This window comes from Ambystoma mexicanum, chromosome 5p (assembly GCF_040938575.1).
Source record: "Ambystoma mexicanum isolate Mex_15411 chromosome 5p, UKY_AmexF1_1, whole genome shotgun sequence".
NCBI classification, from domain to species: Eukaryota; Metazoa; Chordata; class Amphibia; order Caudata; family Ambystomatidae; genus Ambystoma; species Ambystoma mexicanum.
Genome location: NC_090930.1, coordinates 212,050,444 through 212,065,059, shown reverse-complemented (window position 1 = coordinate 212,065,059; position 14,616 = coordinate 212,050,444).

Genomic DNA, 14,616 nt, shown 5'->3' with positions numbered 1-14,616 from the left:
AAAACATATTGTTACAATTGTTAAATTATTGATTGTTTTCACAATTGTTTGGGTGCGCAGGGGACGGGAGAGTTCCACAAAAGTGTGGACAGCTGTTGGTTCTGCATAGGTTAACACAACCCAGTGTCAAGGTTGTATTTCTCCCCGGCACCCCGCAAATCTATCACCAACATCTGAAAATAATTCAACAAATAGGTGTTCGCTACGCCATAGTATATTGGATTCTTACTTCTACACCTAGAGTCAGGAGGACACTCTTCTGATGAAGAATCGGTTAAGACAGCTCCTGTGCTGTCTATGAAACCTTCTGAGAGGCAAACTTCCAAGAGAAGGTCCTCAATGGAAAGGAGTACTTCTCCTTCACATAAGAGCAAGAGAAAGGTGGAATTTCCTTCTCTCACACCCTCTCTTGGCTTTGGAGACCAGAGGAAAAGGCACCCTGAAGATAAAACGACCTCCAAAGTTAAGGAGGCATTTTCAAAAAATGCGGGCGGGGGGGCAATCGTCCACAAAAATGCTGTCTACGAGCGGCACCGGCGATAAAGGCCCGTCGGCAACCAAACCATCAATGAAACCTAAAACGTCTGCGACAACACTCCAAACCTCGTTGTCAGCCACCACTGGAATCCCATCACTGGGCCACAAAGTTTTTGTCAACGGAGAAGGAACATCACCCGTCCACAAAGCCATTGTCGTCGACAAAACCCTCGCCATCATCGACGAAAGCACCGTTGATGACACTGTCCACTTCCTCGTCGACGGAGAAAAATAAATCCAAAACACTGTCCACGGATACCACAGGTACGCTGCCCAATGAAAGCGATTTGAACAAGCCAATGGGCATGGCCCCTCACATTCCAGAGGACCACAATCAACCAATAAGAGCTCACCTGTCTCTCTTGAGAGAGATGACAGAGCTTCCAGACATCATTCTACAGGAAGAATTTTCGGACACCTAATTCATTTCTAAACAGCTGATTTTCACTCCCAAGGAGAATAGCCCTCTCTGGCATCCCACTACAGAAGAGCCCACGGATCCATATGGTCCCGCACTCATGGCGTCAATGCAAAGGATTATTGACAAATTCAACAGGCGTCAGAGGCAAATGCATCAATCTTCTATACCGAAGGAAAGATCCTCTCAGATGGATATTTCACCTCATACTAATACGCCAAGAAGCTCTCCTCCCAGGAGCAGACCTCATAAGAGAGCGCATTCACCGGAGCCTCCTCGCAGATCTAGAAGCAGAACGCTCAGTGCTTCGCTGCCAAGGGTCTCCCCTCGGAGATCATCGCCTAGGCCAAGGTCACCAATAAGGGACCCTGCGGTAGTTCCATCCACTGCATCAGTATCAGACTGGCAAGAGGGCTCTTTCAGAGACTTTTCAGACCCTGAAGAAGGGGAGATTACTCATGAGCCGGACAAACAAAGTGAGTGGGATGACTACATCGTAGATAAACCTAGGAAGAAGGACTCCCTAGGAGATACTTCACCACCCGACTATTTGGTGTCTTTTCATACCATTATCGGCAAAGCGGCAGACCTTTTCAAGTTGCAAGTCACATCAGAGGAGAAGAAATCGGTTCTATATGGACATAGAGATAAACGTAGGAGGACAATCACTACGATTCCTCTCTTGGATACTATATCGGACACTGGAGCTAAGATTTTGGCTACACCATTGTCCACATCTGCACTCGTCTCAAGACCGGAGAAGAAATATAAAGCACCGGACACGGCACCACTATGCCTAAGAGGGCATACTAAACCGGATTCAGTTATTACAGTTGCAGCCAGGAAAAGATTGGCTAATCCATCATCACCCTTATCAGCCCCACCTGACAAAGAAGGGCGTAAATTGGAGGCCATGGGCAGGAAGGTGTCTTCATCAGCTTCTCTGATCATCAGGCCTGACAATGCTCTGGCCATAGCAGCACGCCTGGACCATGAGCTATGACTTTGTATGTCTAAATTGGCCAAACACTTCAGAAAGAAGCAGAGCAATTATATTGGCCGGTGAGACTACTTCCAATCATATGATCGATGTGGCAATGGACATAGCAGAATCGGGCTTCAGGCAAATGACCCATGGTACAGTCTTGAGGAGGCAAGCCTGGATGGAGGCTACAAACTTTAGACCAGAGGTTCAAGCTCAAATATTAGATATGCCCTTTGATGGGCAAGACCTCTTTGGGAAGAAGATTGACGACTATCTCAAGGGAATAAAGACGGACACCGATACAGCACGAGCCATCAGTTCCCTTAAAAACAAGGACAAAGATCGCAGATTCTTTCAAGGTGTATCATCCAAATACAGAGGTTTCAGTCGCCCTTCCTACAGTAACAAAAACAGGGCAACACCTTCCAAGACAACAGATACCATCAGTTAACGAGCAGATACACCCAAAGGGGAAGATGTGGTTCTAACCAAGCCAAACCCCAGAACAAACAAAATTGACAATTCTTATCCCTCACTCCCACGACACACCCCGGTGGGAGGAAGAGTAAGCCAATATTACCAACGCTGGTGAAGGATAACATCGGACAAGTGGGTGTTGCAAGTGATTCGTGAGGGTCGCACCATCGAATTTCTGGATCAACCACTATTCCTTGCTCCCGTCCTACGCAAGGTACATCTTTTGAAACATGTCATGTTGGAAGTTCACAAACTGCTCCTAAAAGCAGCTATAGAGCCGGTTCCAGACTATCAATTGGGTAGAGCCTTCTACTACTGGTTTTTCCTTTTTCCTGGTGAAAAAGAAAAATGGTCAGTTGAGACCAATACTGGACTTGAGAGCACTCAACAAATGTATCAAGCGCATCAAATTCAAGATGATATCCCTTCAGAGCATCCTCCCATGGTTAAACCAACACAACTACCTGGCTACTCTGGACTTGGAAGACGTCTACTTCCCATCCCCATCCATCTTGCCCACAGACAGTTCCTCAGATTCACAATAGGGGAGTCACATTTTCAGTTCCGCATTCTCCCATTCGGACTAAAGTCAGCACCAATAGTGTTTACCAAATGCCTTGCAGCGGAGCGGCAAAGCTCAGACGAACGGGAACAGAAGTTTCCCGTATTTGGACGACTGGCTAATAAGGGCGAGCACATTCAAACTCGCGAGCATGGCAGTTGCAAGAACAATAAACCTCTTGAAGGGGTTAGACTTCTCCATAAACGATGCAAAATTCTGCCCAATACCCAGCAAGACAGTGCTCTTTCTGGGAGCAGAACTCAACACCAAAATACCCAGAGTAAGACCATCAGCAGACACAGTATCAGCGTTAATCCATCTGACCTCATGGTTCCAAGACAGCCACGGTACGTTCTTTCAATCCCTCCTGGGCATGATGTCCTCATGTATAGTCCTCATACCAAATTTTAGGCTTCACATGAGACCAGTTCAAGAGACCCTGGACCGGCAATGGAAACAAGCACTCGGGTCATGGGAGGAAACCATACAACTTCCAGCAACCTTTCACAAGGCACTTCGATGGTGGGGGCACATCTCAACACCTGTTGCAGGGAATTCCTTTCCAAGCTCCGACATCAACCCTTCTCCTCAGGACAGATGCATCACTATCGGGCTGGGGGGGCACAACTGGCAGAGCTGCAAACAAAGGGCCCGTGGTACGCCCAAGAGTCCCAACTACATATTAATGTTCTGGAGCTCAGGGCAATACGGTGGCCGCTGAAGGCCTACCGGTGCTAGCAGGGCAGGTGGTGACTATACAGACAGACAACACAACCTCCATGCATTACACGAACAAGCAAGGCGGCACAAGGTCTCAAGAAGCTCAAAAGCTGTGGGCCTGGGCTTTACATCACAAGGTTCAGATCAAGGCAGAACACCTGCCGGGAGTGGACAATGGGCCTCATTACGAGCATGACAGTAGCCGTGCCTGTATGGCAGGCACGGCTACTGCCATGCTCGCTACCGGCACCGCCTCCCGTGATTGGGCAATAACCACCCATTACGAGATGAAGGGGCCTGTAATTGCCCATTCGCGGGAGGCGGTAATGCTGGGCTCCCGATCCCCATTCTGCCCCATATGGCACAATGGGTGTGGGGAGCATGGTTGCACCGGCACCGTTGTTAATGGTGCCGCTGCAATTACGAGTTCTGCTCGCGGGTGCTGCACAGCCCGCCAGGTAAGATTTAACGGGCTGTCCGGAACCCGCAAGCAGAACTCGTAATGCGGCGGCCTGGTATGAACGGTGCCGGTGCCTTACCGGCACCGTTCATACCGTGGCCCCCACTATTGTAATGAGGCCCAATGTCTTAGCAGACAAATTAAGCAGAGACTACACAGCATCCCATGAATGGGAGCTAGATGAAGCAGAAGTCCAGCGGATATTTCCCAAATGGGGACATCCGCAGAGCAACCTTTTTGCCACGAAGGCCAACAGGAAGTGCCACAGGTTCGCCTCCAGATATCCAGAACACCTCTTGATAGGGGATGCCTTCTCAGTGGACTGGACAGGGAAATTCCTTTTTGCCTTTACTCCGATCCCTCTCATAGCGAGAGTACTTTGCAGATTGATAGAACAGGCCTGCTCTGTGATAGCACAGGATTGGGCTCGCCAAGTTTGGTACCCAACCCTGCAACATCTATCTAAATAGCCCCTGGTTCACCTCAAATCTTATCAGAACCTCTTGATGCAACAGAATCACAAGGTGCTCCACCACGATCCAGCGAGCCTGTCACTCAGGGCGTGGTTCCTGAGCAGCGAAAACAAATTAACTTGAATCTCCCTGCAAAATGCTGGGATATAATCAAGGCCTCTAGGGCCCCTTCCACTCGGATCACTTACATTCGAAAATGGATTCATTTCACCAAGTGGTGCAAAACTTCATCAGTGAATCCACTCGCTGCTTCAATCGGACCGGTTCTACCTTACCTATTGCATCTAGCTAAAGCAGGGCTCTCCCGAGCATCCATCAAGATGCATTTATCCGCCATATCGGCATACACGACAAACCCAGGTAAACAATCTTTACTCACCAAACCGGCTGTCAAAATATTCTTAAAAGGTTTAATGCGTACTTACCCACCAACTCGGACACCGGTTCCTTCATGGACCCTGAACACAGTCCTGGCAGCGCTCATGGAGCCACCATATGAACCGATTCATAGATGTGACATAACATTATTATCCTGGAAAGCGGCTTTCTTAGTAGCCATCACGTCAGCCAGGATTTAGTGAGTTGCAAGCTCTTTCGGCAGAACCTCCTCTCACTTTTTTCCTTAAGGACCGACTGCGTCATCCTTAGAACGCATTCAAAATTATTACCCAAGGTACTGTCAGAAATGACTCTCACCGAGCGCATTGTGCTTCCAACCTTCTTCATGAATCACACATCTAATGCGGAGAGATCATTACATTCGCTAGATGTAGCAAGGGTTCTAAAATTTGACATACTAAGGAGTTCCCACCACCATTAGACTTTTTGTTGCATTTGCTGGCCGCACAAAAGGTCAGCACATTTCAAAGCAGAGCTTGGCGCGTTGGGTAACCCAATGTATCAGTCACTGCCACCAATCTAAAGGTGACCCGCTTGCCCGACCTCCTTCAGCTCACTCCACTAGAGGAAGGGAAGCTTCATTGACTTTTCACGCAGGAGTACCATTGAAGGACATCTGCAGACCCGCGACCTGGAGCACTCTGCATACGTTCGCCAAGCAATACTGCCTGGCAGAAGATACCAGCAAAGAGTCAGCAGTGGGTCAAAGAGGTTCATTGCCATCTCTTTGCATAAGGTAGGAGCAGCCTTCTCTTTCTGCCTTCCCTAGAATGTAACCTATTTAGGTGCTGTATAGTAAGGCGAACAGAAGGATCTGCAGAATATACATAACGTATAGGCATGTTTTAACTGCTTGGTATTCTATTCAATCATCTGAATCTATGAAAGATCCAATGCAGGAAAAGTCTTAGTTACTTACCTGTAACTGTATTTCTCCAGCATTGGTATCTTTCATAGATTCACATGGGCCCACCCGTCTCCCCTGAGAGGCTGCTCCCACGTCCAGCAGTCATCAATCAAGTAGTCTACTATGGCTCAAAATTTGAAGATGGCTGCCTGGGGTGGAACTTAAACCCTGCCAACTCATTGGTTAGGGCCATAAAGGACAAACGTGAGGTGGAGGGACTGCACAATTGAATGGCTCATAGGCCATATTGGGCAATCTACACTCATTTTCTATGGAAATAATGTATATATATATTATATTTTTTTATAATTATTTAAATCACTGAGGATTCCCAGTCTGACGAAGGGGAACATTCAAGCATCTGAATCTATGAAAGATACCAATGCTGGAGAAATACAGTTACATGTAAGTAACTAAGACTTATTTACTAACCTGTGGTCAAAGACACCTGGGTTATGATGGAAATGCAATGTTATGTTTTGTTATGTTAATTACACTTATAAGGCGCCAAAGCCCGCAGGCATCCAGGCGCCGCGGGATAGAAGTAGCAGAAGGCAGAGCTAAGGTTATTCTATTTAAACAGGATTGTCTTCACCTGTTTACGAAAAACAAGATGATTCTCAATCTTGCGCATCTGTGTCGGTAGAGAATTCCAGGCTTGCGCGCCTCGGACACCAAAGGCTCGTCCTAGACCACGAGATCTTTTTATCCGGGGTAAGATCAACAAAGATCCAGCCGAAGAGCGTAAGCTTCTTGTAGGTTGATAAGCGTTGATCTTCTCCTTCAAATGTGCAGGAGCGTTTCCAAAAATACACTTGTGGCACATAGTAAGTATTTTAAATTGGATCCGAGATGCCACTGGAAGCCAATGAAGTTTTCTTCTAGCCGCACTGGTGGGTTCTGAGCTTTTCATCTGGAAGATGATTCTGACAGCTGCATTTTGTACCTTCTGTAGCTGTTGAATGTCAGCCTTGTTAGCTCCCCCCAACAGTGCAACAATAGAGTTTTATACGATTTTCTACCGATATCAATATAATACAAGAGAGATGGATGGCGCGAGGGCCCACAATGATGTCAATAAAAACCCTTGAACTGCCCCTGAGACTGGGGGTGATTCTTGTGAATCTGTGACAATGCAACAATACCAGTTACTCAGTTACCTGGTGAAGTAATTGAATGGCATGTGTATGTTAACAGATGCCAGTAACGTGTAGAGAAGGCAACACTTAGCATTTACCATCCAACATGCTTTACCATGGTAAAGGAGAAGAAGACCAAAGCAGAGGTCAAGAATGAAGGTACTGTAGGAACCAAGCATTACAAAAGATTGCATGAGACCATGAGGATAAAAAAGGATACTATTATATTTAGGAAGGTCGAAAAAATATCTTCAGGAAGACTTAGAGATGCTACTGGGCAAATTCAAGGAGCAAATAGACAATACTTGGGAACAGAGGGGGCAGGGAGATTCGGGGAATCAGGTAGGGGCTAAATGCGGAGTAGAGAATGAGGGCTTCATTCAGACACACGTGTAAAATTAGAAAGGTGTTGGTTCATGGAGGAACAACACTTTTCCTAAACGTACCAATCCCTGAGAAAGAAAGACACAAAGAAAGTGGTGGACGTACATCCAAGCCTCCACTTTTCCATGTCCCTGATATACTGCCTGACAACAGCCATAGCAACCATCAGTAATGCAGGGCAGGCACTGGAAGGATTCTCCTTGCAGAGCCCTCCTTTTGCATTTGATAAAAAAAGAGTTCAAATATGTCAGTTTTGAGGTGTTGATAACAACTATGGCACAAGTCTTTAATGCTCTCCTGCATGTAAGTTAGGCATTTCCTGGGTGGCCGCGCCACTATTCTGATTTACTTAAGGCTCAAATAGACTTTACTGAATAAAAAAGAAAATACTTTTGGGGAAACCTCGCAGTGATACTGCTGCACACTGTGCCCTGACAACTTTAGATTTGAGCAGAATTTGCAGCTGCAAAGCAGGACAATCCTTCCACCCACCCCAGAATTAGTGGTGCTGGAAACTGGATGCTTTCCATGATACTTCAGAATCAGACCTAGTGTTGACACCATTTTCAGTCTTTTACTCCACATTCTGCAATTATCGAACATTGTGCCCGTTTGTATTTTGTGGTGCACTTAGTGATATTTATTGTAGGGGAGATAATGACGTAGGTATACTTCAGTCTTCTTTATTGTGATTACATAATGAAAAAGACATAGGTCCCATGCACTGTATTTCTACACCCTTTCTTTATATGATCTAAAACATGTGTCAGAACGTCATTAGTTAACATGCCGTTCCACCACACTTCCGAATCTGGTGGTTGTCATGATGGTTTCCATGTCGTTAAGGAACCACAGGAATAACATTGGTTTCAAATGTAAGGAATTTTGGTATTGACCACAAGTGTGAAATACCGAAGCTGTCGCACTGACTTTGGCAGACACACTCAGTATTTCACCTGGTCATCAGAATAGGGCACTGTGAATCCTCTGGAAAATGAGGAGGGATGTAAAAGATGACATGACGGCAAGAGCTAGGAAAGGCAGGGATAAAGTTAAGTACTGTAAGGGGTCAAGAGTAATACTCGGACACAGTGGTGTGTTAAGTTTTGGTTATAAACTTTTAGGGGGTAATTCATGGATACTAACATCCATAATCAGCCGTGGCGCAGAGTGGCGCAGTGACCCTGCAGCAGCACCAGTTACGCCCCCAACCCCAACCCGTGCGCCAAAAACATTGCACAAATCCAGTACATGGCGCAAAGGCCAGTGGACCAGCATACAGCCCCCCAACCATGAAAATGTGCAAAAAACGCCACAGAGCCCTCACGCGCCAGCGAAATTGCATGGAAAACACCCTGGGCACCCCTCGGAACACGCGTACCCCGCTCGCGCCAGCAAAACCGTGTGTAAAACTCCCTGCGAACCCCTCGGAACACGCGGACCCCGCTCGAGCCAACAAAATCGCATGGAAAACTCCCCGGGGTCCCTCGGAATACGCGTACCCCGCTCGCCTCAGCGAAATCGCATGGAAAACACCCCATGCACCCCTCAGAATATGCATACCCCGCTCGCGCCAGTGAAATCGTGTGGAAAACTCCCCACACACCCCTCAGAATACGTATACCGCGCTCGCACCAGCGAAACCGCATGGAAAACTCCCCACGCACCACTCGGAATACGTGTACCCCGCTCGCGCCAGCGAAATTGCGTGGAAAAAGTCCCCCCTGTGGTGTGGGCTGCCTGCAGAGCATGCCCAGGGGTGAAAGGCTGCCTGCGGGGTATGCCCAGGGGTGAAGGGCTGGCTGCCTGCGGGGCATGGTCAGGGGTGAAGGGCTGCCTGCGGGGCATGCCCAGGGGAGAAGGGCTGCCTGCGGGGCATGGTCAGGGTCAATGGGCTGCCTGCGGGGTATGCGCAGGGGTGAAGGGCTGCCTGAGGGACATGGTCATGGGTGAAGGGCTGCCTGCGGGGCATTCCCAGGAGAGAAGGGCTTCCTGCGGGGCATGGTCAGGGTGGATGGGCTGCCTGTGGGGGGGAGAAGGGCTGCCTGCGGGGCATGGTCAGGGTGGATGGGCTGCCTGCGGGGCATGCCCAGGGGTGAAGGGCTGCCTGCGGAGCATGGTCAGGGGTGAAGGGCTGCCTGCGGGGCATGCCCTGGGATGAAGGGCTGCCTGCGGGGCATGGGGAGAGTGGATGGTCTGCTTGTGTGTATACCCGGGATGCGCGGGGAGTTTACCACGCGATTTTGCCGGTGTGAGCCGGGTATGCATATTCCGAGGGGTGCACAGGGAGTTTTACACGCGATTACGCTGACGCGAGCGGGGTAGGTGTATTCCGAGGGGTACGCAGGGAGTTTTACGTGCGATTTCACTGGCGTGAGCTGGGTACGCGTATTCCGAGGGGTGCACAGGGAGTTTTACACACAATTGGGCAGTGTGGGCCCTCCCAGGTGTGGCCCTCCCCCCTCCCCATGGCCCGCAGGCAGCCCATCACCCCTGAGCATGCCCCACAGGCTGCCCATCCATCCTGACCATGCCCTGCAGGCAGCCCTTAACCCCTGGGCATGCCCCGCAGGCAGCCCATCACCCCTGGGCATGCCCCACAGGCAGGCCACATGTCACCATGCACTTTGGAGGCCCGACTCATGTCCCCCACCCCCACCAATCCTCCATTGACGGGCACCTGCCAGCAGGCCCCGACCCATGTCCCCCCCACCCCCCATTGACGCACGCCTGCCAGCAGGCCCCGACTCATGTCCCCCACACCCACCCACCCCCCATTGACGGGAACCTGCCAGCAGGCCCCGACTCATGTCCCCCACCCGCACCCCCCATTGATGGGCACCTGCCAGCAGGCTCCGACTCATGTCCCCCACCCCCACCCACCCCCCATTGATGGGCACCTGCCAGCAGGCCCCGACTCATGTCCCCCCAAACCCCTTATTGATGGGCACCTGCCAGCAGGCCCCGACTCATGTCCCCCCTAACCCCTCATTGATGGGCACCTGCAAGCAGGCCCCGACTCATACCCCCCCAACCCCCCATTGATGGGCACCTGCCAGCTGGCCCCGACACATGGCCACCAAACACCATGTCATAACAAAACAGACCCATGGCCCTAATGCCAACCCAAATCCCCCCTTCCCCCCAGTACAAGCACGCAACCATCCACTGCACCCACTCCCAAATTACCCATGCCATGAGGGTCTTAAAAGAACCAGCATGGCCATGCATAAATGTACAACAGAGCCACACAGTGGCAACACATGACTGTGGCAATGTTCATAGAGACATGCACAAAACAAATGAGAGTACACAACACCAATAATGAAGATATATGAAATGTATTAAAAAACATAATGAAATAACATAATGAAAATCACACTTGCAAATTAAGAAATAATGAAAGCAATACCAAAAAAATAGTAAAATCCAATGAAAAACAAAAATCCACGACATGAAAACTGAAAAGTAGTCCATCGCTAAAGTCCATATAAAGTAAGTAAAAACCAAAAGCACAAAAAACCATTGATCCATGGGATGTTGAAATAACGAAAGTATGTACAAGTCTGGAACTATTTACAATGCAAGTCTGAAGGGTTCATGACCCCCAAACAAAAGGAAACCTACCAAAAATCATATAAAAAAAACTATATACATAAAGTGGAGCAAAGTCCATGAACTCCCAAAAAATAAAAAAAAACAAATGAAACCTAAGTCTAAAGAACTATGTACAAAGGCAGTGGGCTAGTCCAATGGCTCACTCTTTGATGTTCCGGGCCAGGGCATCATCGAACCCCACGTCGATGTTCTGGAGGCAGGTCTCTTCCCTAGCTTAGAGGTCTTGCAGGGATGCAGCCATGGCCTCCTCCAACTCCCTGGGAGTTGCCTCGAGGCACTCAGCCCGCCTCAATGCTATGTGCATGGAGTTCTCCGCCCTGACCATTGTGAGCCGTGCCTCCTCCGCCTGCCGCCGCTCTGCATCTATCTGCTGGCCCAACCGCTGCGACACGGAAGACACTCCCAATCCTGGGTCATCCTGCCCTTCGGCCGATGCCTGCCCCTGCGATGTTGATGGCCCCGAGCCATGATCACTCCCACCCTGAGCCTGCTCCTGCCATGCACGTGCCCTGCCTGTTGATGCCTGCATGTCCTCCTCTTGCTTGGGTCCAGTTGGTGGGGTGGCCACCCCTGCTGGACCTCCGACTCCCGACTCTGGCAGGGATGTGTCCTCCACCAGCCTGGCCGCTGGCTCAGGGGCAGCACCACAGGGGGCCCAGGTGATACTTGGGTGGGAAGATGGCACGGAGGACGACTGGCACATAGGGGGTTCAGTTGAGGAGGGGGTCGCAAGAAGTTCCAGCACACGGATGAACACAGTGCCGACGACCTGTCCTAGTAGGTTGACGTGGCCAAAGAGGGATTCGAAATGACAGGCAGTGTCCAGACGAGAACCCTGCACGTCATCCCAAATCCCACGTTGGTGCAACGCCACCCCAGCTAGGACAGGCTCAATTCGGTCACACATTGCAACATTCGCAGGGAGAGGAAGGCCAGTTGTTGTATGCACATCCCCTCCCTGAGAACGGGTCTGGACGGAGGCATCCCTGATGGTGCCGGATGATGCAGTCATAAGATCGGGGACATGATTACACACAGGCACCTCTGCGGCGGCCTGTGCTGCCCTTGGACTGCACCACTAGCGCCACTGGAATCCCCGCTCCAGGGCCCGTGCGTGGGCCTTCTGCGGCCTCCTCCTCAACCAAACCCCTCAGCAACCTGGATGACTCCATGTCATCTTCCTCCATAGGCCCCTGTGGGGGCTCAGCTCCCCCTACTGCTGCCGAGGAGTCCACCTCCAAACACTGCCCCTTGGACCTTCCCTCGGCAGCTGCAGCCATGGACGCGGCACCAGACTCCTGACTCCCCGAAGAGATGACTACCCGGGAGGGGAACTGGGCCCTGCGTCTCCGGCTGGCGGTGGGATCCCTGCCGCTGTGCTCCACAGCACTGTCTCCTCCCTCGTCATCAGTCGACGCTGCAGACAGGGAGAGACAGAACACAGGCATCAGGGCACTGTACAATGGCAGTATACACACATGACAGTTGCACATGAGTGGCAGTGTCAAACTTCACAGATGGCATCACACTCCCCAACACACATATCATTTGAACCCACGAATATGCACAAATTAATAGGAATGGTGCAGCAGGCAGCAGCATCCATACACACACAACAGCATGAACATCCGAAGGTCAGGCTGACGTCACAAGCAACCCGGGGAGTGCCGAACACATGCACATACGCCACCAGACAGACATGCATCTGTACATCTCCACCACCTGTCACAGTGCAATCACCGGCAACTATGTCACATCTGCCAATCGGCTCACTACATGTCTGTGTCACATGCATCCATGGCGTATCACAGTCGCACACATGTCAAACAAACACACACACGCACGCACATGTACGCCGTGCACGTACATGAAGGTGGAACCAGCATCCATGTGTCACACCCCAACCATGGCATAGTACATACACAGAAATGCTAATATGTGTGCATGTCCACATGCATTTGTGCATCATGCTTTGGAACACATACACCATTGATGTGCATCACTCATGACTGGACTCACATGCAGCAGGCTCATGTCCCTGCACATACACATCCATACATGGGCCTTTCCAGACATATGTCCATGCTGCACACTCCTGGCACACCTCAACATGCATTGCGTCCAGTCAGTACACATGGACACTTACCGCTCGACTCTGGACGGGTCTGCCTCTCAAGGACCTAGAGGTGAAGCGCTGGGCGTATGCATTCCAGGACCCTCATCTGGTCGTTGGTAAGGTGGACCCAGCACCCCTCTGCATCCGCTGCGTCCAAGAGGCGCCAGGCCTTCCTGAGGATCCTGGACCTGAAGTCCTCCCAGCGCTTCTGGACGTGTGGTAGGTCACGGGTTGCCACCCCCTCCGCGTTGATGGCAACCACAATGTCCATCCAGATCCTTCTCCATCCATCCTTGTCGGCGCGTGTTTTTCCGAAGAGGGCATCATAATGCACCAGGACTTGCTCCACCAGGATGCCAACCTCTCCTGCTGTGAAGCTGGCAGCCCTCTGCCTCTTTGGCTGGGGGTTGCCAGTGGTCTCAGATGTTGTTTCCCCCGACATGGCAACCCCCGAGGCAGGTGTGGGTGGGCAACTGGGTCCTGGTGCTGGGCTGTGGAGCGATGGAACTGCAGTCGGGAGTCTTCTGTTCCAGAAGAGGTGGTCACAGCAACTGGACCCCTGCAGATGGATGATGTGCAGGCACAAAATAGCAGGGTACGTGGCCAGCAGGCAAGCAGGCAGCAGCAGATGGCTGGTGGGAGTTGGCTCAGGGGTCTGGGGGGCAGGAAAATGGCCTTCTGGGCAGGAGCGTGGTCTTCCGTGTGTTGTCCCGTGGCCAACTTGATACAGAGTGATTTTGCATGTGTAAAAACAGCATGTCAGCGTGTAATTCGAGGAAAGGCCCTTAGCGCGTAAGCGCGCCAGTGACGTTACACACACGGGTGTTGCCTTCAGCACAGGTTAAAGGTGAGCGCGGGCCAGCAGTCCACTGTACGTGCTGTTTGTGGAGACAGACGTGTGTGTTTACTCTTCTGGAACCACACGCGATTACTTCACAGCATTTGAAGTTTGTACCTCTTCTTTTGGCGAGGTGTTGCCTATACGCACAAGCGCGTGTGTTTTTCTTTTTTTTCCACGCATGGCAGGCGGTGAGTCACGCACGCTATTTTTCCCACTGTGGTTCCCCCTGTGCATCGGGTGCCGCTTTCAAGGTCATAGTAGCCTGTGTGTTCCATGCGTATGTGTTTTTTGTGTCCCTGGGTGCCACACCGTACTGCTAAAGGTAAAATCCACGCACGTGGGCTACCGGGGTCACGTGCACATTTTTCTTTTGTAAATTTACAATTTCTTGTTTTTATTTTTTGTAAATTTTTGATTTTAAAAAAATATTTGTCTTTTTTTTTTATTTTTGGGGGGAGCCTGAGCATTGCGTGACCCGTCATTTTTCCCCAGGGGTCACAGAGCACAGGGGTAGCTATTCCATCCAGTACCCTACCCCCATCTACCCAATTGCCCAGGACAATTGTTGAGTGCGCCTCCC